General features: G+C 39.4%; 1 long non-coding RNA gene across 3 annotated transcripts in view; it reads left to right on the forward strand.

Annotated features, from left to right (window-relative positions):
* The window catches only part of LOC125343389, a 76,992-nt gene extending 57,827 nt beyond the window's left edge, over positions 1-19,165 (forward strand). For 2 of the 3 annotated variants that reach the window (XR_007209325.1, XR_007209326.1), the window contains 2 exons: positions 10,827-10,998; positions 11,399-13,999. This is a non-coding gene — a long non-coding RNA (uncharacterized LOC125343389). Of the gene's footprint in view, positions 1-10,826; positions 10,999-11,398; positions 14,000-18,492 lie in introns of those variants that run through there. The other variant, XR_007209327.1, reaches the window with a different exon arrangement.
* The last annotated feature ends 5,837 nt before the right edge of the window (positions 19,166-25,002 follow it).

A 25,002-nucleotide genomic window follows, 5' to 3' on the forward strand; every position in this document is an offset into this window, starting at 1 on the left:
AAATTAAATAGGGAAGCTGATTTGTACATGCTCTACTTGTAGACATCCTAGCTGCCTCTAGGGGCGCTCATTAGTTATTTTTGGATCCTTTTATGAAGAACAGCCTCTTTATAGTGTACTAGATCCCATCTGTTTTCCAAGGCTGCCCTGTGATTTCTCCTTGACAGCTGTGTCTGTACTGTTTTGTATGCCATTCCTCTTATGTTCAGTCGTCTGAAATCCACTTGTGTCCCCTTCAAAATGCTCCCTCCAAAATGATCCCTAGCAAGAGATCTCAGGACTTGTCTATTTCACATCTACTGCTATGTTTCCAGTCTTGCCTCCCCAAAGGCTGTTTTTTAATGCATTTCCCTGGCATTGCCTTACACTATTCATACCCTAGTGCCTCAGTCCTCCTACCCTCACTCCTAGACTTTAATGATCTTGTTTTAAACAGTGATTTAAACTCAGGGCCTAAAGCTTGCATGGCTTACTTCCTTGGCTTGTACTTTACCATTTGAACCACTAGCCCTGCTTTTATGCTGTCTAAACTGGAAATAGTGTTACAGACTTTTCTGTCCAGGATAGCTTTGAACCACAACCCTTTGGACTTCAGCCTCCTTATTAGCTAAAATTATGAGGCAAATGCCATTGATACTTCTCTCCTCTTTCTGTAAGTTGATTATGTCAGAGGTTTTGTTAAACGAATAGAAGGTTGTCTGACAAATTCTCCAAGATCTTTATATCATTCTGCTCTGCTGATCAGAAGCCTGTGGTTTTCTATTTATTTTTCAAAGTAAGGACCCATTGCCCTTGTAAAGACAGTAGACAAAGAGTGTAATCTGCATTGTACTCCATAGCCAGCTCAGCCAGTTTCATCACTCTTCTTTCTACCAGTCTCCCTACTGTCCTATAGCTGACCAGGTACATGCCACCTTGGTGTACCTGTGCAAAGTCATTCCCTTTTTCTTAATGCTTCATTTGTTACCCAGATATTTATGGAACCTACTTTTGTTGTCCTTAATAAGAGAAGTCATCTTTTACTGACCACCGTGCACAAAATAACAACCACCCCACCTCTCACCCCATCAGCACCCTGGTGCATTCCTTCTATCATTATTCTGCCTGGACATCACCAACTAGCACTTTCTTCATTGATTTCATTGTGATTTTCTTTCCCTGGCAGACTGGAAGGTCCATAAGGACAGGGCCTCTGTCATGTTCATTGTTGCATCCTCTGAATCCGGCACAATATTGAGAACTTAGTTAAGACTCCTTGACAAAAAGGTTATAAATAGATAATAGGGGATGTTGGTTTGTCCAAGCTGGAGGAGAACCTATAACGTCTATGATGTTTCATTTTATTCTAAGAAACTTTCTCTTGGTCTCTTACATTGTATCTTGGGATAGATGAGCCTCTCATCTGTCAAGATACAGTTGCATCCTCAAATTGGCCATGAGTATTTACATGGCTATCCATTTGAGTTGCTTGTGTTGTTAGATATATACGAGTATCAAGTATTCCTACTGAAAAGTGCACTTTTGCCCTTGTTGCCCATAGTGGGGCTCGTACTTTTATGATCAAGGCTAGCACTGTACCATTTGAGCCACAGTTTGCTTCTGGTGCTTTTTTGGTGGTTTACTGGGGATAAGAGACTCACAGGCTTTCCTCACTGGGCTGTCTTAGAGTCACTGTCCTTAGATCTCAGCCTCCAGAGTAGGATTTTAGATGAAAGCCATCGGTGCCCATCTGAAAAGTACTTACTGAAATGAAATGAAATTGGCATGTCAGCAGCAGAGAGTGAATTTAATATTAGCAAAGTAAATGTTCACTGTTGGAAATGACCTTTCAAAGCAATAATTAGAAGATACAGGTATTGAAACTGTGCTGTGTTTTGTTACCACAGTACATGAGGAAAGACTACTGATCACATGACAGCAAGCACTTGTGAATTCAGGCAGAAGAGATTGCTAAACTCCTCAGAACAAAGCAGTGAAAAACTAGCTGGTCACCCAACATTGTCTTTAAAGTCACCCCGTCATAGTTAATAGGCAAAATGTCTAGAAGTCAAATAGTTTTTCAGCCCGGATGCCTTTTGGATGCCTTTTCTAGATCTTAGAATTATATGATTACTTTTAGTTTTGATAAGACTACTTTTACTTTAGATTCTTCTTTCTAATATAATAAATGTTATACTTTTTCATGAATTAAATAAGGAAAGGAGAAGGTTGTCCAGGCATTTGTGTTAAGCTTTCTTGCTTTCTGTACTGAATGTCTGTTCCCAGCATTAAGTAGGGAATTGGCAGCTTTGGTACTAATTATCCAGTAGTCAGATTTGACTTTTGTTTATTATGATTCATTTGAGGTTAACTTTTCCAGACAGCTGCAGGTGTGGCTTTTCATTTTTTTCCCACTTGAAATAAGTTTCTAAGACGCTATCACAAAGAGATTTCAAGTATCCATCATCCATTTTCTGCCCATGGGGATGTCTTGTACAATGGTTGTACAGCTGTCTGTGTGTGTATGTATGCATGCACACCTGCATGCATGCGTGTGTGCACTGGCATGAAGGCTTGAATTCAGGACCTGGGCCCTGTCCCAGAACGTTTATGCTCAGGTCTGCCACTCTACCACTTAAGCCACAACTCTACTTTCATCTTTATTTGGTGGTTAGTTGGAAATATAAATCCCGTGGACTTTCCTTCCCCACTGGCTTCAAACCATTATAATCAGATCTCAGCCTCCTGAGTAGCTAGGACCCACTTAGAGCCTGGTGCAGCTGTGGTCCATTCTTTCTTAATGACCTGTTAGAAGAGAAATACAGAGAAAGGATAGATTTGTCATGTTTTTGGAGGATTACAGGCCATAAGATGTGATAGCACATTGGAGTATTATAGCAATCAAACCTGTATATGACAGCATGGAGTGCATAAGAACTTTAGCTTAAAACATCCTGACCCAGGTGCAGTGGTATGCACAGTTTTAGAGTTTGAAAAATGTTCTCTGAAAATGTTAAATTGGTTCCTGGCACAGTTGGATGGTCAACCATTTTGGTGGTATAGTGAGTCCCCTGTTAAAATCCCTACCTGGTCCCTATTTCAACTCTTATAACCTCTACTGTTTAGGCCTCAGTCCAGTTTCCACCCTAGCACTTTTCTGATAGGTACTTTTTTCTTCCTACTTCTGGATTAATTTTGCAGTAGCTTTGTTTGGGCCTTGTTACTTACCAGCTTGCTGCCTTTCTGCAGGCTGTAGTTTTTTTGTATGTTGGCTGCATCCTGGAGAGAGGGTAATGATGGCTCAGGTAAATTAGGGGTTGAGTGGAGAGGTACATTGCAGGAGAACTATGGCCGTGGGGATTTGGTAGGCACAAAGTTGAAAACAAAGACTGGTTATTAAAATAAAATTCTCCCAGTGAAGTAGTCCTTTGCTTTTCTTGTTTCTCTTTTCTGATTTTCTTGTTCCTATTCACTGATTTCCCCTTTTGTATCACTGTAAACTGTCTTTCATCCTTTGAAGCTGGATTTCTAGGGAGTTGTTTACCCTTTCAGGGGACATTGATAGGCTTTTCTCCTCATGGCAAAACTCCTGACTCCATTACTTTGTCACTTCCCAGTTAGGTTACCTCTTTTGATGCTACCTTCACATCCACTCTTCTTTTTCAGATCCATGTTCTCTAAGTTGGCTTGGCTACAGTGCTCTTTGTCTTGTTAGATGAAACTTCTGATTGCCCCACATAAAGCTTTGAAGTAGCAACCCCTCACTTCTCTGCTCCTTGCTCTTGCCTCAAATAGTTGGCATATTGAGTAGAAAATGCCCACACAGACTGCCCAAGGAGTCTTCAGAGGTCTAACATGCTTAGAATTGAGTCTCATCATCTCTCTCAATTTTTGGTATCTTGCCTGAAGTTACTCCTTATAACATTTTTTTGAGGAAAAACCAGAGAGAGAACTAAAATATAAATCGTAGTTTCTTCTAGCTCTTTCAAGAGACACAGATAAAGATATGACAAGCTTGTGACTATTATTTTAAACTATATAAGATGTATAAGATGCTGAATTAAAATAGAAACTCAGTTCAGTGACCCATGCATGGAATCTTAGCTTCTCAGGAAAGGAAGATGGGAAGAGTAAGAATTTCAGGCCACAAAGGATAAAAATCTAAGGAGAAGTGGTGTTGTGGCTCAAGTGGTAGAGTGCTAGCCTTGAGCAAAAGAAGCTCTGGGACAGTACTCAGGCCCTGAGTTCAAGCCCCAGGACTGGCAAAAAAAAGAATCTAGGGAGAGCTCATCTCAAAATCATGAATCCAGGCATAGTAGGGGACAGTGGTGAAGTGGAAGCTGGAGGATCACTGTCCAAGGCTATCTCTAGGCAAAAACTCAAGATCCTGCCTGAAAAATAACTCAAGTGAAAGGAAGGGGCTGGGGACATGGTCCAGCTGGTTGAGTGCCTGTCTAGCAAGTAGCGTGAGGCCTTGAGTTCAAACTTCAGTACTGCCTGGAGAAAGAGAGAAAGTAGGTAACATAGTACAATCTATTAACTTTGCTAAGCTAAGTGGTAAAAAAAACAACAACAAAAAACTGTAGAAATAGCCTGAAAACTGATCTGGTCCATTTTATAGGAGCCTCATATTGACAAAGCTTTGTTAATTTGTATAACTTTGTTGGCAAAGATTTCCCAGTATTACACATTAAAGCAGATTTAGAGATTTGGGCCTACAAATAAATCTTGATCTCCAAAAGGCTCCCAGAGCAGATTAAAATGTCCCAATTTAGGGATACATAGAAACTGAAGCCAGGTGCTAGTGGCTCACTTCTCTAATCCTAGCTAATCAGGAGGCTGAGATCTGAGGGTCACATTTTGAGGCTAGCCCAGGTAGAAAAGTCACTAACCTTGAGCCAAAGAACTCAGGGACAGCTCCCAGGCCCCGAGTTCAAGCCCCACATCCAACAAAAGAAAGGAAGGAAGGAACTGAAAAGTTAGCCTTAGCTTATTCAGGATGGTCTTGAAATCATTTATTTGCAGGCCTCCAATAAGGCACTAACACTTGCCAATTTTTCCCCAAGTAGTATGTACTATACATTAAAAAAAACAATTTGTTTCAATCTATCCTTTTCACTTCTAGCAATTTCTTAAAGTTATAAGGACTTAATTAGCTCAGTGTAAGGCAGTAGAAAAGTTTCATACTGACAACTTTATTCTCACAGCACAGAATTAGGACAAAATGCCCACATTTTTTTTCTCCCAAGGGTTCATTGTTACATGTAGTTCCTATTGGAATGGCATTTGCCAGTCTTCAAAGTCTTTTCTTCCAAGCAGCTGTTTTCATGAATCCTGTATTTGCTTGTAACCTATATAGTATGTAACTTGGTCTCTTCCCTAGTATTATCTGAGTTGTTTTCACACTTAGCTCTTGGGGCCAAAGATTATCTCACAGAAGCCCTGAAATAATTCCTGTTTCTGATATTCGCATGTAAAAGGAAATTTTTAAAGGGAAGAGGGTGATAATTGAGTTCAAACTCCAGGATTTTTTTTGGTCTAGTATTATATTGATTAACAAATGCTGTGGCGTCTTCTGGCAGACTTGAGAGAAAGCAGGGATTGTAATTAAGTTTTAGTGAGTGCCACATATTTGATAATTTCTCTGATTCATGCTGGTATTATATTCCCCTTCACCCACAGCAAAACAAGCTTAATTTGATTCATACCCTTAGGAAGAAAAAAAAAAAACCTAAGATTACTCAAAAGGGTGTGATTCAGTCCCCCCCCCTTCTTCCTCCTTCCTTTCTCCCACCCTGCCCACTCCCAAATTCACTCCCACCCAGTGGTGTTGCCATAAAAAAATTGAGTCAGTTAAAATGGGTGGGGAAAGAAGACAACTAATAAAAAAACTTCTCTGAGTGAAATATATGGCTTAGATCTGATGGCATTTTAGGAAGACGGGCAAAGCAGCTCCTTGTTATATAACATGAAAAGCTTGGAAAAGTGGCCAGTCTCATAAGGAAGTACTCTCAGGGTATCTTATATCCACTAGATATAGTCTGAGCATGTCTGTATATAGGTTCCTACAAGAATATTCTAATGCTGGGAATCCTTAAAGTACATACAATGCTAAGCTATTTTTGAAGTAGGGTGCTTTGCTAGCATCCCAGAGTGAATACAGCAGCCCTCCAGAAGTTGGTGGTGATTATTATTTTTAGAGACTGGGTCTTGTGATACAGCCCAGATTGCTCTTGAACTTCTCTGCCTTAGCCTCCCAAGTGCTGAGATTACAAAAGTGTACCACGACACTAAGCTTCTTTGAAGGTTCTTCTGACCCCTTACAAAATGTAACTGGTGACAAAAATGATACAAATAAAATAAAGTGACTGCTGCTCCCATATCCCCCACCTGTGGAAATTCAATATTCTTGGGGTGGTTGGTCTGCTTATCCTTAGTGAGCTGGTGGTGATGGTGGTCATTATTAAAAACAGTGATTTGTGATTGAAAATATAAGTGATTTCTCCCTTGTCTCCTTTTCATTTGTCTCCATTCTCCCAATGAAATAAGAAGTAAAGGAAATGAGTCTCTCAGGCCTCCATGGGTAATAGCATCCCAGAACCAGTACCAAATCTCAGCTGCCTGTCTGTACCTTGACCTCTAATTTTGATTTCAGGAACCTGCTACCGTTGGATCATTCTGTATTTTTACTCAAGGCTAGTAGTCTACCACTTGAGCCCCAGCTCCACTGATGACTTTTTTGATAGTTTACTTAGCCATAAGTGTCTCAGAAATTTTCCTGTCCCGGCAGGCATTGAACCGCAATCCTCACATCTGAACCTCCTGAGTAGTTAGGATTGTAGGTGGGAGCCACCAGTGCCTGGCTTTATTTAGTATTTCAAACATGGCTTGTGAAGCTCCTGTTGAATCCCCAAAGCAGCTTTTAGCTTAGGTGTTGAATCAAATCTGTGTACATCCTTAAACCAGGCTCCCACACAGCCGGAAAGAGCACTTGAGTCTTCCTTCCCCCAGCACTCCTTTGTAATCCCAGCCACCTTCCCATTTTGCTGGCTTTGCCCCATTTTGTTCCCATCTGTCTCTGAAACATTGCCTGTATAAAGACAAGTTGGAGCAGTTGATCAGACACAAAATGCAGCACTTCTCCTTCAGAACAGTACTGAGGAGTTGATATTTATAAAGCTTGCCTAGCCTTATTGATGTCTCGTGGCTGTCTTTTTTTAAAAAAAATCATTTTTAGAATATTTTATAGGATGACTGGAAACTATTAGCTTTTGTTACCCAACTGTTAGCTAAACTATTAGCTGTTGCTTGTATGTAGAGTGCTTGAACAGCTTCATAGAGTTTCAGATGGAAACTCGTGCTATTTGTAGATAATGGAATTCTTGGGTTTTCTGTCATGACCCTGTGGAGAAAAGGAACAGTGCACATCAGATACTCTTTTTCTGGATGTGTGTACCTCATGTCTCTGATTATTGGTCCTATAGGACCAATAATGCAGTGCTGTGTGTTCAACCAGACTGTGTTTTTTCTGAGTTTTTTTACTCATTCACTTTCTTTCTTGTATCTTGTAGTTAGTATCCTAGTTGGTAGTTCCTGGACCAACTAGGCCAAGACACTGGATTCAGTGATCACCTGCACCAATTTCCCCACCTGTGTTCTGCATTGGCCTAAGAAGCCTCTGAAAAGGGAAAGACCCAAATGAGTCTTGGGAGTGAATAGGTATAATAGTTTCCCCCACTGAAACATTGGGAAAGAAATACCTTATGGATTCATTGGCCACTGCTTATGGCAATTAGTAAAATAGTTATAAATGATTTTTAAGTGATGAAATTGAACTGGTTGTCAGTGGCTCATGCCTGTAATCTCATCTAATCAGGTGATGTGATCTGAGGATCAGAGTTCAGCCCAGGTAGGAAAGTCCATATATATACTCTTATACTGTTAATTACCTCAAAAAGTCAGAAGTAGAACTGCAGCTCAAGTGGTAGAGCACTACTAACCTTGAGCACAAAAGCTCAAGAACTGTGCCCAGGTCCTGAGTGAAAGCCTAGTACTACTATTTAAAAAAACCCTAAACTTTGATGAAATTGTATTTTTCTCTCATTCAGAAATGTTATTTAGGGACCAACTAAGCTATGCAGGGCTCCAGAATCATCTGTCAGGCACTGCTCCCAGCCCTTACATGTAATAACTTTGATCTAAGTTAGTGCCACAGCTAGAAATGGCAGCTCAGGATTCAAACCCCAGCAAGTCTGGCCCCAGAAGCCAAACTTTAAAAACTATTATAGGTCCTTTTAGATGTTACAGTTTTAGTTGTTTAATTTTTATTAACGTTCTCTTTACATAGCCTGTGTTTATTTCCATTGAAAGACATGTAATTATAGATTTTATGTTCTCTGTGTATCATAGGAAAGTAACTGTCTTTAAGCCAATAAAATTTTACTCAGAAGAAGTCACTGACTAGATTAGTATATCCCTGTTGAAGTACGAGTAAATTTTAATAACTGGGTGAGAAATATGTGCAAGTAGTTAAAATAGACTTCAAAAGTGTAATTTGGAAATGCACTTCCAAATAGTTGTGCATAAATTGGATTTCTGCAAACCAATTTCATATTTAAATTTTAAAGTGATGTTTATTCCAATAAAATTTTATAAGGATTCTTTTTAAAAGCGAGTAGTTGACTCATGAACTGACTTCCTTACATTGTTTTAACTTGTATACCTTTTTTCTACCTTCATCTGTGAATAAGAGAATTTGATACATGAAGATATTCCTAGATTATAAAAATAGAATGTATATTCTACCTACATCATAACAAAGCTAGTTATCCATCAAAGTACAGTCAACAATAAATGCCAGTTGCTGACTTTGCTCAAGGTTAAAGGAAGTATGCTGGCAAGAGATAACTGGAGTTAAACTGCTCAGCCCCAGCCTTCTAGAATTTTCATGTGAGGAATTTCACTTATTATCCTGTTCTTCCTGTCCTCATGATACCTGGGAACAATTTACCCAGTGAAAGGCCAGTCCTGTCCTGTCTTGGTAGACAACTTTCTACTGAACAGGAAAACTGGGGTCAATTTATTTTCAAGTTTTTCCCCTGCAGGTTTTAGGCAGGTTGGCATGAAAGAGCCCTGCAGATTTTGTCTGGTGTGATTGTGAAAACTGCAACAGGGCTCTCATATATCTCTGACCACTTCCTGCAGAATCTGCCATGTGAGGATCATACTTGAGAATTAAAGCTTGGATGCCACTGTTTAAAAAAATAAAACCAGACAAAAACCTAAATGTCTCAAGCCTGTTTCTGTCATCAGAATTCAGACGTTTGATTAGCTTCGTTATAAAACTATACACAATTCTGAAATGTAAATAATTGCACTGCTTTTTGTTTCTGTGCCCTCTATTAGAATGTGCATTCTGGTCCTTAAATGTGCCAGTTATAAAAGAAAAATGTGAGCTTGTCAGATCAACTACAACCACCAGTCTAATAAAACTGAGTCACATCCAAATAGGCTGCCCTTACACTACACTCCCATTCTAGGGGAAACGTGGCCGGGGGAGGCAGTCTGAGTCATCACCTGGTTTGTTTGACATATGCTTCCTTCCATAAATTGGGGATGGCAAGCAGCACTGTGTTCCGAGCTTGTCTCAGAGAAGGAGCTGTTGCAGCCTCTCGGTTAAAATAGGGCCTCTAGGTTGGCATGGTAAAGCTGAGCCGGTATTTTCACTTCAGATGTTAGAAGAGGGGGGCGAAGAAACCTAGTCCAAACAAGGACCATTTGTAAGTACTGTCTTCTTCTTCTTCTTCTTCTTCTTCTTCAGAAGTTGGATACATGGTCATGATATTCATGATCAAATTGTGTTCCTAGAACATGAGAGGTATTTAAGAGATAAATTGAGGGTGTTAAAAATAATTTGGCAGCTGTTGATGAAATAGGCTCCTGAGAGAGAGCAGAAAATATGTCCCGATGATGTTTAATTTTGTGCCTAATTTGCTCAATTATTCTTAAGTAATTACATTTCATGTGAGAACTAAAAAAAGTGACAAATTTGAATTTTCCTTAGGTGCCTTTGCTGAGGCTCACTGGAGCTTTAAAAAAAAAAAAAAACAACATGAAGTTTAGAGTGTAAAATAGTCTGTGAACCTACAGAGGAAGGGGAGTGAGGAATAAACAGATTAGTAGCTGAAGTGGGTTTGTAAATACAGCTCTCTACTTTGGAATTCTTTTTTTGATACATGCCACACATTCCTCTGATTTCTCTTTGGCTTGGTGGTGGGGTCTTTCTCTGGGCTATGTGATGGCTTGCAGCGCTCCTTGTTTTAAAGCTGGAGTTTTCTTGTCGCAGCTGGGGTGTTTTCTGTTTCATCTTAGGGCTTTTTTTTTTCTTTTCCTGAATGAGTGTCCTTTGTGTAACCCCAGTAATTCAGAAATCATAGGGACTGCCCTGTCATGTGACTTAGGTACAAGGTACTGGCTGTGATTGGTCAGCTGCTAATTGTTAGGTCCCTACAAGAAATCCCCCGTCAGGCGGCTGTCCAGTCTGACTGCTCTCCAGCCTCAACAGCTTGCTGCTCAACACTGTGGGGTGGGGGTGATCTGTCCAGTGATTCCAGCCGCATGTGGTAGATGACCAGCGATGGCTTCCTTGGGTCCGTACACCAGTGTAAGGCATGTACACTGGTAGTGGCTGATTTGATCAAACTCTGGCTTCCTGAACCGGTAACTGTCACTTTAATACAGCTTACTGATTAAACGCAGAAAAATGCAGTTGAAAGTCGTTGCCAGGAACTTGGTGTGGACTCATTTCCCATTTCCCCCTCTCCTTGTTCTGATTTGTTTTGTCACAGGAATGAAAACGTGGATCACGCTTTTGGAAAACTTAGTAGGTAAAATGCCTCATGTGATCCTGGAACAAAGATGTTTTCTAATCAGATTTATCAAGCTGCAAAGAGGGAGTTTAGCAAACGAACGGAAGCAGCAACATTCTGTCACCAGGAAACTCTGCTTTATCCAGAATTGGTAAGTGAAAAGTGGCATTGCTTCCTAATAGATATCATATGGTGTGTGTGGGAATTGCAAAATTGTTCGCAGACTCCTAACAACTGCGTGGAAGAGTGAGGGCATAAACATCGAGCCCCAATCTACACATAAAGGCTGTGATGATGCCAGGTAATTAACAAAAATGGGAGGAGTGATACCAGTTTCGCAGTTCAAGTACAGCTTGCTTTTTAAACATTGTTTCCCCCTGTTTTGGGGTGGGAGAAGGGTAGCATAAAATCCAAACTGTTTGAGCAAGTTGGAGTGTGTGGAATTAACTTTTCATGGTTATGGATTTGCATTTGGTTTGAACAGCATATATGAACTTGAAAGAGAGGCTTTCAGAATTAAGCCCACTTGCTTTCTTTTCCTCCTATTTTAGCGCGTCAAGTATTTATTTAATTAGAACTTTACAAAATGAAAGTTGAAGTAATACATCGGAAGTCAAATCGGCAACATCCCCGATGGTATGAAGGGACAGAAGACGATGGTAATAGTAGTTATTTTTTTCCTTTTTTTCATATTAGTGCCATGGAATTTAAGATTTTCCTAGTGATTATATTATGAAACAAAAGGGTAGTTCTTATATATGGCCCATTACATTGTGAGAGATTGTGATTAGCTATTCTTACTGGTTTCCTGTAGATGTGTCTGCCTGTCTTGTCTATGTCTGAAACCTGAATTTCAGTTTTCTAATCTTGAATCTGAGCTGCTCCTATGTTTATAGTTTCCAGAAAAATGCAATAAATCCTAGAATACTTGTAATTACATAATAATCTTGCTCGTGAACCATAAAAATTGCAGTTTTCATTAGGCATGCATGTCTGATTGCTTGACTTAAATATAAGAATGATTATTGAAAAGAATTAGAAAAGAACATTAGAATGATAGATGGCTACCTGTTTGTTTTTTAAGTTTCTTATTGGTCACTAGAAGTAAGCATGTGATGTCTACTTATAGAATTAGATGGGAAAAGAAAAACCTGTCTAGCTGCTAGCAATCAAGTAGGCAATCTGGGATATTTTCATTTCTGACTATATGATGAAAATTTATTAATAGAATTGTGTTTTGGATGCATTACTATTGCTTTCTTTTGAAGTACTTTAAAATTAAATTAAAAGTTAAATTTATATTGCTGACTTGTGAATCCTGTTCTGCTGCCTTGAAAATCTTAAAAATGGTTACCTTGAAAAAGACAATAATCAAATAGGATGATAATTGCAGTTTCTCTCTCCACAGGAAATTCACTAAGATCTCTTAATCCATCTTTCTTCCCCTCTTAACACTGAAGATTTTAAAGATCGTTTTTCTTAGACAAACAACTAAATTTGTGAATAGCACAAGTCATTTGACTTAATTAAGTGATGCCCCCCCTCGCCCCTAAAGCACATGAATTTAGCGGCTTTAGTCTTCAAGGACAGAAAACTGGTGACAAAGTCTGAAGATCTTTCCAGATCATTTACACCCTCCTGCTAGCGTGTGTGCACTGACTCAGTTATTTTCAGCTTTGTATTGCCTGTAAATACTTTGGTGAAACATGGTGATTTAACAATGTGGCTAAAATGCTGCCATGCTTGATGGAAAAACAGCCTCACTCTAAATTTTTAAATTTCTCTCATGCCTTTAGAAGCCAATTTCTCAAGTGACACATATGTAATAGAAGTAGGTTGGAACTTTAAATGTTAGAAAATACATCCCAAAAGAATTGTTTGAGAACCTCATGCTTTCAATTCTATTTGCTATTCCTCTGTTCTTAATTTATTAGTTTTTCAATGTATATCTAAAATGAATGACATAACATTGCCCTTAGTTCTCTCCCCTGGGGGGCACTGAATATATTAGCATTTTTGTAGACTCTTTAAAAAGCTAGTAACGGCATGCATATGTCTTCTTTGTCTTTGGAAACAATTTCTCTAATAGTATTTGATAATTGCACGTTCAGGAATAGAAACACTTTTCCTTTGGGCCCATTTTCTTCCATTTCTTTTGGTGTGGTATACAGCTTTACCCAATTAAATTGTTCTTTAGGGATATATATGTATGTGTGTACATATTGGATTTGAAGGAAAACAAGTGGCTGTTTGTTCGGGCCCAGATAAGGCTCACAGTGTTGTTCCTATGACAACTGAGTGGTTGGGTGTTGAAATGTAGCTTTAAGTTCCCCGTTTGGAAATGTCATTCAGACCTCCCACTACAGTCTCATTGAGTAGGAGGATAATGAGAAGGGGAAAACCATGAAGCAACATAAGTATCTCCATTCGTTTCATGTCTTCCTGACTTTGCCTTTGTGTACTGGATCACCATGGGAGTGGTAAACATCAATCTTGAACAAAGTATTACTTTAATATAAATATAAAAATCAATTGAAAGTGGTCAGAAAAGCTGGGGAAGATAAATAACACCATATGGAGATCATAAAGAGGTAGGAAAAGTTAGCTTCCCTGGGTTTTTGCAAATCCTTTTACTGACCAGCAGTGAGAACATCTTGAACCAGTTATTGTATAGCTCTTCAAGAGCTTGCAAATGTTTCCTTCAAATGCAATGTGGGGAAAATTCTTTTGGTAGCAGCAGGATGGCTTTACCACTTCAGCATAACATTTATTCACTTCCCTTAGGCTGACTACAGAGGGTTCTGTGTTCTTGCAAGGCACATGTTCTTAAGCCAGTCATTCTCTTGTCATTCAGTAGCCCCCCTTTTTTGCATGTGAAAACAAGATGGTGCTATTAAAATTAGTGATGAAACATCTTACATTCAGAAATTACCTCAAAAAACCTTTAAAAGATTCTTGAGACTTGTTATTGGAAATGGATTGGTGGATTGAGGATCTATTGGAGTGGAAGACTGTTTAGACTAGTATGTGGCATTGATTAATTTTACAGTTGTGGATTTTCCATAACCGAAGGGCTTCCTATTTTTTACTCCTAAATGGTTTTGACTATTTGTTTTTGTTTTGTCACCATCACCTTTGGAGGTTAGCAACAAATGTTAAAAAAAAATGTTAGTGGATTTTGCCTTGTAATAAATACAGGTCCATCATTTCTTTGAAAAAAAGGGGGGGGGGTTGGAATCTGAAAACCAAAAAAGTTTAACAAACTGGTAGCATATTCTGATCTGAACTCAAGTAAGGCTGGGTGTGAGTCTGTATGTTTGATCATAGAACTGTTACTCTAACTCCCTCTCCCAATTAGATATGTACATACATAAATACTCTCCACCCCTGCTACCTTTATAACAATAATAATAATGTGATCTATTTATGTGATCAGTGGGGTTTGTGGACCCACAGTAACATAGATTGAGCTCATATGTATATATACACACATGTGCCAGGCACTATTTCAAATTTGCTACCACATCTAGCACAGTGCCTGACACATAGTAGGTGCACGGTAACTAAAAATGTAGTAGATATAAATGTAGAAATAACATGCTTTTACATGCATTAACATCTTTGGCTAAAAAAACTATTCCCCCATTTGACAGAGAGATAAAGCAAATTGCCCAAGATCACAAAGGAAGGAAGGAACAGAGCCACATTTTGAAAGCTAGCAGTTTGGCTGCAGTCTGCTCTTAATGAGTCTGATTCAGATAAGAGAGGGAGGCACTGGAATCCCTGACTGAGTACGAAGGGTGTTTCATCTGCTTCCTTTCTTCCTGGGCACTTTATGCCCAGTGTCATCAGAAGCTGATTATCTCACCACTGTGGTCATTACCAGAGGCCTGGGTGGGACCTTGGGCCTTCCAGGGATCTGACCTCCATCAATAAATCAGCCTGACTTCTTGAAACTTGAAAAATTAAGACATAGGAAATAACTATTTTCTTAACCCCAGGGAAATTTTCTTGTGTAGTACATAGACATTTTCTAGGCCCTTCCCCAGCAGGAGGTTTAGGCTATCAAGGGGAAATAGGAGTGTGTGATTGCTTCCATTGGAGTTGTACTGTGGCACACTGTAAAGGCTTTTGAGGAATCAGGCACCTATGGAAATTGACTACATGACTGAATGCATAGGATAAATTTCATCACAGTTCTCAGTAAAGCATATAAGGTCTTTAGCCGCTGTGTACTTCTAGGGCTTAAAATAACTTCTAGTGGGCTGGGGATATGGCCTAGTGGCAAGAGTGCCTGCCTCGGATACACGTAGGCCCTAGGTTCGATTCCCCAGCACCACATATACAGAAAACGGCCAGAAGCGGTGCTGTAGTTCAAGTGGCAGAGTGCTAGCCTTGAGCGGGAAGAAGCCAGGGACAGTGCTCAGGCCCTGAGTCCAAGGCCCAGGACTGGCCAAAAAAATAACTTCTAAACTTTTGGCAGTATCCTTGTACTCCTCATCCTCTGTCTTCTTAGCATTTGGGTTTTTTTTGACACTGTGAAAGTCAGAATTTCGGGAAAATATGGAGACATATATTTAGGAAAGGAAACTGAACCAAATTTGAATTCAGTTATTGCACATGTTTGGAAATGAGACACAAATTAATGTTTTTTTAAATTGACATCAGCGAAATTCTAAATCACTAGAACAGGTAAAAAAAAGACTGTGATTTTGTGAACTACTTTGCATTTAGTTGGAACTGGGGAACTGTTTTAGAACATTTATTTTAACTAAAACATCTGAAACCCACTGATCTGCCTGTCTTTGAAAATTGTGATGTAGTCTTGGAAATCTAGTACCTCAAGTTCTTTAAATCCTCAACTGTAACCTATTACCTTTCACTGTCGTATTTAATCTCCTTTTTATTTTTTAAGGGAACAAATTAAATTGACATAAAAGTTGAATGGAAGATGCTATTGTATGTCGTGCAATGATTGAGTCATTGGTTTCTTTATAGTAAACTACCAAAAATATTTTTGCTTCTATTCTCCTTCTTTAAATAGTTAATCTAAAAAACGATGACTTGTTTTAAGAAAAAGTATAAGTAGTTTTCTAAGATCCTGGATGGAATCATTGATTGTGAAGAGGAAGCAAAAGTTTTACTTAAAACAATTCTCTTTTTCTGTTATGGAAGAGTTTAATTTCCTTGAATTCACTTGTTCTGCTTGAAAGCATCCTATTGGTACCAGTTTATCTGCTCTCTTGTTCTTTTTTTTCCTTTTTTTGGTGACACTGGAGTTTTAAACTGAAAGCTTCATGCATGTTATCATAGTGCTGTATCACTTGAGCCACACCTCCAGGCGTGTGTTTTTCTGTTTTTATTTTGCTATTTTCACTTGAGAACTTTGCTGTCTGAGCTGACTTTGAACCATAATCTCTGTTTTCAGCTTTTTTTTTTTTTTTTTTGGCCAGTCCTGGGCCTTGGACTCAGGGCCTGAGCACTGTCCCTGGCTTCTTCCCGCTCAAGGCTAGCACTCTGCCACTTGAGCCACAGGCGCCGCTTCTGGCCGTTTTCTGTATATGTGGTGCTGGGGAATCGAACCTAGGGCCTCGTGTATCCGAGGCAGGCACTCTTGCCACTAGGCTATATCCCCAGCCCTGTTTTCAGCTTTCTTAGTAGCTAGGATTACAAGCATGAGCCACTAGTCCCCAGCTGCTTTGCTTAAAAACAGATGGGGGCTGAGGCATGGCTTAAGCAGCAGATTACCTTGCTCAACGATCAAGTAAAAAGCTACCAAAAAGAAGAATCTTTTGGAGCTGGGAATGTGGCTTAGCGGTAGAGTGCTTGCCTAGCATGCATGAAACCCTGGGTTCGATTCTTCAGCACCACATACACAGAAAAAGGCAGAATTTGTGCTGGGGCTCAAGTGGTAGAATGTGAGCCTTAAGCATAAAGAAGCCAGGGACAGTGCTCAGGCCAGGCCCAGGCCCTGAGTCCAAACCCCAGGAGTGGCCCACTAAAAAAGAATCTTTTTAGATGCCAGAAGCAGTGTATACTTAAGTTGTATGATGTCTAGAGGACTGAGTTATGAGGCTAAGCCTGGCAGAAAAAGTCTTCAGAGACTCCATCTCTACAAAATAGCAGCAAAAAGTTGAAAAGCATGAGCTCAAGTTATAGCTGAGCATACTGAGTCCCAACTCTGGTACTGCCTCACCCACCCCTCAGAAAAAGTAGTTTTAAATGAAAATTCATACAATGAAGATACGATATATGGAAGAGTAACATTGAGAAATAGAATGAATTTGTACATGTCTCGTACATTTTGTTACTAGTAAGTATGAAGTGCACGGCACTGGTCCCCACAGACCCACAGCATCCAATTAACTTGTGCTTGCAGTTCACTTTACCCATTGTTAGTTGAGTAAGCAAGCAAGTTCTTTTGTTTCTCTGAGCCCCTGTGTGAGGAGCATCGGAAGTAACTCCTGAAGGAATTGTCCAAGATGGTGCATGTTAATCTCATGTTGAAACACCTGGGTCAGTGGTGTTTAAAAATACTGTATTCCCTTCCCAAATCCTTGTTTTCCAGGGCTGTGAGTCCATGCTAAGTTATATGACCTTTGCATATCAACTTAAACAAAGCAATCCTTAGGCTGGCATCCCCCCGTTCCCCCCATTGGTGCTGTTGTAATTGCTCTAAATGTCATCAAACCATTCAATCTTCATGACAATCTATTGGCATAGATACCAAACTTATTTTATTGATGAGGACATCAAGCCACAGAGCCAGATGGACATCGGGACACTAGTTGATTGTGGAAACCATCTGAACCCAGGTAGTTTTTGGCCAGTTCAGGTGGTAACTAGTTAGGACAGAAAAGCAGAGTAAAAATGGATTGAAGCACAAACTTGGTGATTGTCTTCTCATTTCTATCCCAAAGTGTCATATTTTGCAGATCTGGCACTCTCAATATTAAAATACAGAATTTATTTTCTTTGCTTCTTATTTCACACATCAATGGAAGCCGTCTTAGTCATTTGTGCTTTATGAGTTTTGATTTAGGCCATTGAAGACCAGGCCTGGAATTTCCTTCTTTTCAGGTTAATCTCATATGCACTAACAAATCTACTTGTGATTTCCCCTATCTTTTTCTTGTAATAATTTCACTTGAAAGTAGGGGAAAAGTACATGAACATGCCTTGGCAATACACTTGATCAGCATTTGTGGAGTTTTTTTTGTATATGTGATAGAATTCATTCCTAGAATGGTAAAATGAGTAAGAATCTGTATTTATTAATATTTTTGCCTTGGTATTCATCTAGGTCGTGGGTGCTTTCTGTAGGGGCAAGGCTAATACTAAGTAAAGAATTTGAAGAAGTCAACCTTAGGCACACAAAACCTTTTATTTAGACTTTATTTTCAAACTATGGGAAAGAGTCTCTATTAGCAACTTCCTCTTACTTCAAATGTAGGTTGAGAATTTGACTTGAAAGGCACAGGCAGGCTACACTAGCTCAAAGATTTAAAGTGCTTAGAAATCCTTTAAAGTTTTTCCTCTTAGATGAGTCTACTGTTAGATAGACATACTAATTAATTAAGCTTGCCCTTTGTTCCTTCATTTATGTGCCATCTTTTCATTCTGTTTTTCCATGCTTTCATTCAAGACCTACAGACAAATGAAAGGAAGGTCAAGATAAGAGTCTGTTGGGATGTAAGAAGTAGCCATTCACTCATTCACTCTGTTCATTTCACCTTAGTACACATGCCTTTTGCTTGATCATTTGCCATTGTTGCGGCAATACACACTTCACACACTGATGAAAGTCATTAAGCATCTTCCTCTGGCAACCAGGCCAGGCTCCTTCCATCATCTTCCTTTGGTTCCAACAGGAATGTCAATTAAAAGGCCATCTTTCACCTGGAAATAAGAACAGTCATCGCTAGTGGGTAGATAAGGCCCTGTGGTAGAAAATGCTAGTGTGAATTTAAAACTAAACAAGCCAGATCGCCTCTACTCTACAAGTCCTCTATCTCAGTGCTCTTTCTCTGAGTTATATCAAATAAGGACTATTTGGGATAGATTAGATTGATAAGCATGATGAATCTTCAGTTTTTTTCTTCCATTGTGTTTGACAATCTTTGTCTTTAAAAAAAAACCCTCCCTTGTTTTCTGATAGCAAGGAGATTATAGAGAATCTGTTTCTTACTCTAGTCACCTGTTTACAAGTCCTCTTAATGCTGGGGAAATAGGTTATTTTCCTACAGTTCTGTCCACCTGGCCTTTGAAGTCTATGGAGAGTTTTCATAAGAGGTTAACAGAAATCGTTTAGCCACCAAGTGGACTTCATACCTTTATAGAACAAAATGCTGCATGGAGAAATGTTCATTATACAGTGTTCTGGGTCTAGAATACAGCAGTGAGCACAAGTCCTTCCCATGAAACAAATAAACCAGTAAGTCTATGCCAAGTCTTGGTAAATGCTTTGAGAACTATGATGCCAGACCAGGTACATATGAAGTAACTTAGGGGTCAGGATAGAGCTGCTTTATCAGGATTCATGGAAAGGTCTCGGAAGTCATGACATTTGTGCAGATACCCATGGGCATCGAGGCACCAGCCATGAGGGTACCTGGAGGAAATGGATTATAGGTAGAGAAAACTAATAGTAACTGCAATGGAGGTGGGACAAAGCTTACTTGTGTTAAAGGGATGTGTCAGTGCAGATCACAGGATCCTGTTGGTCACAACAAGAAGCTACTGGAAAGTAAGAGGTGACAACTAGAAATGTGATAGGTGATGTTCCAAGAGATGATTCATGTAGGGAACCTAGAGAGAGTTGAACCCTTCCTGCCAGAATGTAGACAAATTTGTTTTGTTTACATATTTATTTATATGTATTTATTATATTTTTAGGTATTTATCATTTTATGTATTTTTTATTTGATAATGTGCTCCTGTTGTCATTTTAAATTAGGATGACATGAGAACCTTGATAAAGACAGGTAAAGAAGAATTACTTGAAATGTAAATGTAGCTAAGGATCTTCAGTTAGAAAGTTTTTTCTATCATATAGGAAGAGGGGTAGGAGTTTCCTGAATATCTAGTGGTAGGCTATTTAGATTCCATTTATGTTTTCCCCCAAATTGGTCTTGCATAGAACATGTCTTTGTACATTTTCCACTCAGTCAAAAGCTGTTGAAGATTTTGCACTGCTTGGATTTTCAGTAATCCTTTGTTAAACTTGATAAATTCCCTCTCAAAATGCTATAGGAAATTTTACTGTTGAATATAAGTCAGGAAGTTGTGCAGAGTACTTATTTTACAATTGGAAACAACAAGAAATAAAAAATAATTGGCCAGTTGTAAAGTTGTAAAGGGCAGGTGGTATGTACAGAACGTATTTGGAATGTCTTACAGGTAGAGTTGATTGCCTTAGAGATTCTAGCTCCTGATCATGATTTGATATTAAAAGTACCTTTTTGTGTAAGGGGTGAATAATTGTTGTTATCTGGGAGTTTACAAGTTAAGAGACATCCAACACATACACATATTGTTATCTCAACATCTGGAGCATGTGGCCAGGCCTGACAACAAGGAGCTTACCAGAATCTTGATGGCTTTTCTAGGTCTTGTCTGGGTTTATCATACTTTTGCTTATCTACTCCCCCTACCCCAAGCCTGCCTTTCTACTACAAGTGTGTGGTGTATTGGGGTTAGCCATTATATCCTCTTAGCTGGGGACCCACCTACAGAAAAGAGTTTCTCGCTTGTCATTTATAGTTTATTCAACTGGACTGGATTTCCTTTTTGACTCTAGCTGAAACTGACTGAATCAGTTTCACTTGTGGGAAGGAGAAATGGAAGTGTGGTATGGTGAAGGGTAGAGTTTGCCCTGAGGCAAGAATTCTTGTAGAGAGACCTTCAGAAGGAACTGACCCGTGGCCCCTTGGATGAGCTGCATTTGGAGTTGAAAACTAGAGGATTATGTCCTGGGAGATAAGGACAGGCTTGTGACTCACTTACTGAGTATTCCTTGGCCTAGGTGTTAGGGAGGACAAAAAAAAGTCAGCAAAGACTTGTGAAGGCACCATCTTGAGTAAGTCCGCATACATCTGCTTTCTACATGTAACAGGTTTCTTTCCTACTTGCTTCTATCTTCTTGCCTTGAGGCCTTACACATTTGTTGTCTATGAATGTATTCTATTTGGTCTTTCCTTCAAGGCCAGTTCCCGACTTGGGTGTCTTGGAGCCATTTTGTCCCCTGCACCCTGGGATTTCCCCCCTTGACACCCCCTACAGAAATAGAGATAACTTGCTGCTTACATTCTGAAACCTTGCTATTTCTGCCTTTGACTCGAGTCTCTTCTGAAATGATTGTGGTGGCTAGCCAGACCCAGCAACATGAGTCAGTTCCTGCAGTTCAGTTATAAGTTCTCAAAAAGTATTTCAGAATGTGGATGTGGTCAGCAGAGTCATTTTCCAGGCATCTAAAAGGAAACCCACATCAACTGTAACAATTGAACTGAGAACCCATGGTGCTATACAACAGAACCATGCTTGCTTTTACTCAAAGCAGAGCCAGGGAGCTGTCCCCCAATCCGGCCTCCTTTATAGATCTCAAAGGGAAATTGGGCCGCGTGTTTGCACATCACATTTTATCTGCTACTGTTTTCACAAACAATATGAAAGAAGGTTTGGCCTTAATCACTTTTGAACATGGGCTCACATTTGACCTAACAATGTATTTTTGTAAAATGCAATACATGGGACTAGAGTATAATTAGTAGGATGTGTGTGATGTGGCTGATGGACAACAATTTAGTTAATGCAATGAGAAATAAGTAAGGTGATTTGATGCTACCCAAAGGAAATGGATATTGGGTTCTGAACCTGTGTATTCTTAGCAATAATACTAATGTAAATAATTAGAACCCAGTCAAGCCTTCATTATGTACTTCGATTGTGCTAGCAAGAATATTTTAGTCGAGTAGGTTTGTGAATTTTAGCCTCTTGAATGCCAATGTGAAATGTTACAACAAAGTTTAAAAATGGCCAAAGGACCTGAAATGATCATTCTTTTACCAAAGAGAATGGAGAGGCCCATGGAAAGGGAGTCAACATTCTTAGTCATTAGAGTACCATATAAGACTCCAACTGTTGGAATGGCTGAAATTAAAAAGGTTGACATCAGGTATTGGTTGATAATGTAGAGAATGCCCGGTGTGTTAAACATTTTGGAAGACAAATTGGTAGCTTCTTAAGATGCTCAACGTGGACTTAATTTATGTTTCAGGTATAACACTCAACAGATGAAAGCATGTGTACATGAATGTCCATAGGAGTGTTATTACTTACAGCTAACAACAGGAAACTTGTATTGTCCATCAACATTACAAGTATTTTCCTGCATGTACATGACGGATATACTCTTAAGGACTGAACTGTTGGTACCTTTAATAATAATGGGATAGGTAAAAGATGAAAAAGTTGAAATGGAACATACTGTTTCCAAGGTGTTTTAAATAACTGTTTTCTAGCTTTCTGGGACCAGCTGCTTGTCTGGTTTTATAAGCACTAGTTAACATACTAGTGTTGTAACAATTCTAGTGTGATGTGGTGGTAACATTGGATGCTGGCCTCAAGTTGCAAAGAGAATACCCATCAACTTTTGGATTCTACCGTGGTTAGAGAAATAAATCTCCCATTTGCAGACTACATGAAATTTGATTTGTGTATTTAACTTTTCAACTTCATTGAGGTTTACTTGGCAAATAAGAATTTTTGCATATTTATGGGGTATGGTGGGTGTGCATTGTGAAGTGATTACCACAGTCAAGCTCAGAGCACACACATCACCTAACACAGTTAATGGTCTACTAGGCAAGTTGCAAGTATACAGTGCAGAATAGCTTATTGCATAAACCTAATTGTGTATTAGCCTCTCCATGGTTCATTCAGTAATTATCATTTGTATTTGCTTGACAACAAGCTGGGACCTAGGGAAGGCAGCAAGCTGGTTGCCCTTTAGGTGTAAGGGAGGAAGGTCACCATTTTCCCTAATAGTATCTACTGTTTTCCCAAACTCATGATATTGAGAAATTGGCCAATATTCCTAGATTCATCAACTTGTGTGAATGCCATCTATTTGCATGTAAAAGTATTTGAGGCAGTGGTTCCCCTCTTAAGTTTCCCTATCTGTAAATGGATAGGAACACACCTACTAACTTCCTAAGGTTATACGCAGAGTCAGAAATCTACGTAAACTCGACGGCACCATCAGATATTGTCTGTGTAGTCACTTATATTGAGCCTGGATTCATGATGGGCATGATATTGAGTGGGTGGCTGTGTGGATCCAAGAGGGATTCATGCAGCTCAATTCCATAAGTTGCCCTGTGACTTCCTTTTAAGTTGCACAGTGAAATCCAGTGCGCTAGATTATTTGAAATCCTTCTTTAAGAGGTATTAAATAATCAATAGTTGGCTCCAAATGACTACAAAACAGAGCTAAAGCCACAACCTCATTGGGTTTTTTTGTTTGTTTGTTTTTTGCCAGTCCTAGGGCTTGGAGTCAGGGCCTGAGCCCTGTCCGTGGCTTCTTTTTGCTCAAGACTAGTACTCTGCCATTTGAGCCACAGCACCACTTCTGGCCTTTTCTATATATGTGGTGCTTAGGAATCCAACCTAGGGCTTCACGTATAAGAGGCAAGCACTCTTGCCCCTGGGGTTTTTTAGCCTAGAAGATTGGCCTATGCCTGCCATCTCCCTCCCTTTATTCCTTGTAATTGAGAACACACCTCTTCTCCATGAATTTGTCACTCTAATAACCTTCTGTCTTCACCATCTGTTTTCCTTTTCACCTTCATGATTTGGAGACAGCTGTCTCCAGGGAATTCCTTACTCTGTTGCCACTTGAGCTTCTCTCCAGTGTGTAGGGATAAACCTGCATGAGGACTAACTGTATAGGACTTCAGTACTCTATAGGACAACACTTATTGTGTTTTCAGAGGGTAGAAAAAGAGTTTGGTGTTCAGGGAGATTTAAGAAAAACTGAGTTGAACACCATCAAGTACATTTCTTTCCTGTAGGATTTCTTACAGCCTTTTGATATTTACAGTGAAACTTTTAAGAGGAGCATATGGTACATAGGCATCTCTCAGATTTAATAGATTCAAAGAACTCTTTTTTAATGTATCATCTCCTGGTTGAATGCTCCACAAAAAATACTTTGGGAATTGCCATTTTGTAACTTGTTTAATGTGTTGATAAAATGACAATTTTCCTAAGAGCTTTCTGACTGTTCCCACTGGCGTGTCTAAAACAAAACATGACTTGTTTTCTTGACTGGATCTTGAAAGTGCTTGTTTTTTAACTCATAGTTTGAAATGTTATTTGGGTATATTTGATCCTCAAAAAATTGAGATAACATAAAAATATGGGAGCACAGTGAATGTGAAGACTTTATCTGAAGGTAGAGTTCAGACCAAGAAAACCCAATATTTTGTTTTGTTTGAGCAAACCTTGTAATCCTTCATTTTTAAGTATCTCCATTTTTTTCCATCACTAATTCTGTGGTCTAGCCTTGCTTTCAAGGGGGCAGTTGAGGAAGAAAAGTGATGTAGGGTTTGCTGCATTCATTATTAGTGAGCTAAGTAGTCTCAGTGTTATTACATACCAGCTGGGAATGGGGAGCAGGAGAATGAACATGGGGTTAGGGACATTGAGCCAACAGATCACATAATTGCCGGCCTAGCTGTACTTGGATCAATCCTGGTTTGTCCTGGCTCATCATATATGTTGAACAATTAGATATCCTACAGACTACCTGCCCAAGGTAGGCTTGGGCACCTGACCCTGGGGATTGCTACTCTTCCCATATCACCATTTAAATTACATCTACTCTGTTCTCAATACAAGTTGAAGGGTGTCCTTCATTTTTTATCTCCCTGCACCCTGATAGTTTTTCTACATAAGGGTTTTATACCCCCCCCCCTTCTTTTGATAGGAGGAGCTGTCTGGAATGGAATTCAGGGCCTTGTTCCTTATCACTAACCTCTATCCACAGCCCCTCTATTCCAGTGTGTATGAGATGAGGGGAGGTCCTGAGGCTTGAACTCAGGGACTAAGCACTGTCCTTGAGCTTTTTATACTCACACTGAAGCCACAATTCCAC

The sequence above is a fragment of the Perognathus longimembris genome, chromosome 28 (genome assembly GCF_023159225.1).
Source record: "Perognathus longimembris pacificus isolate PPM17 chromosome 28, ASM2315922v1, whole genome shotgun sequence".
Classification (NCBI taxonomy): Eukaryota; Metazoa; Chordata; class Mammalia; order Rodentia; family Heteromyidae; genus Perognathus; species Perognathus longimembris.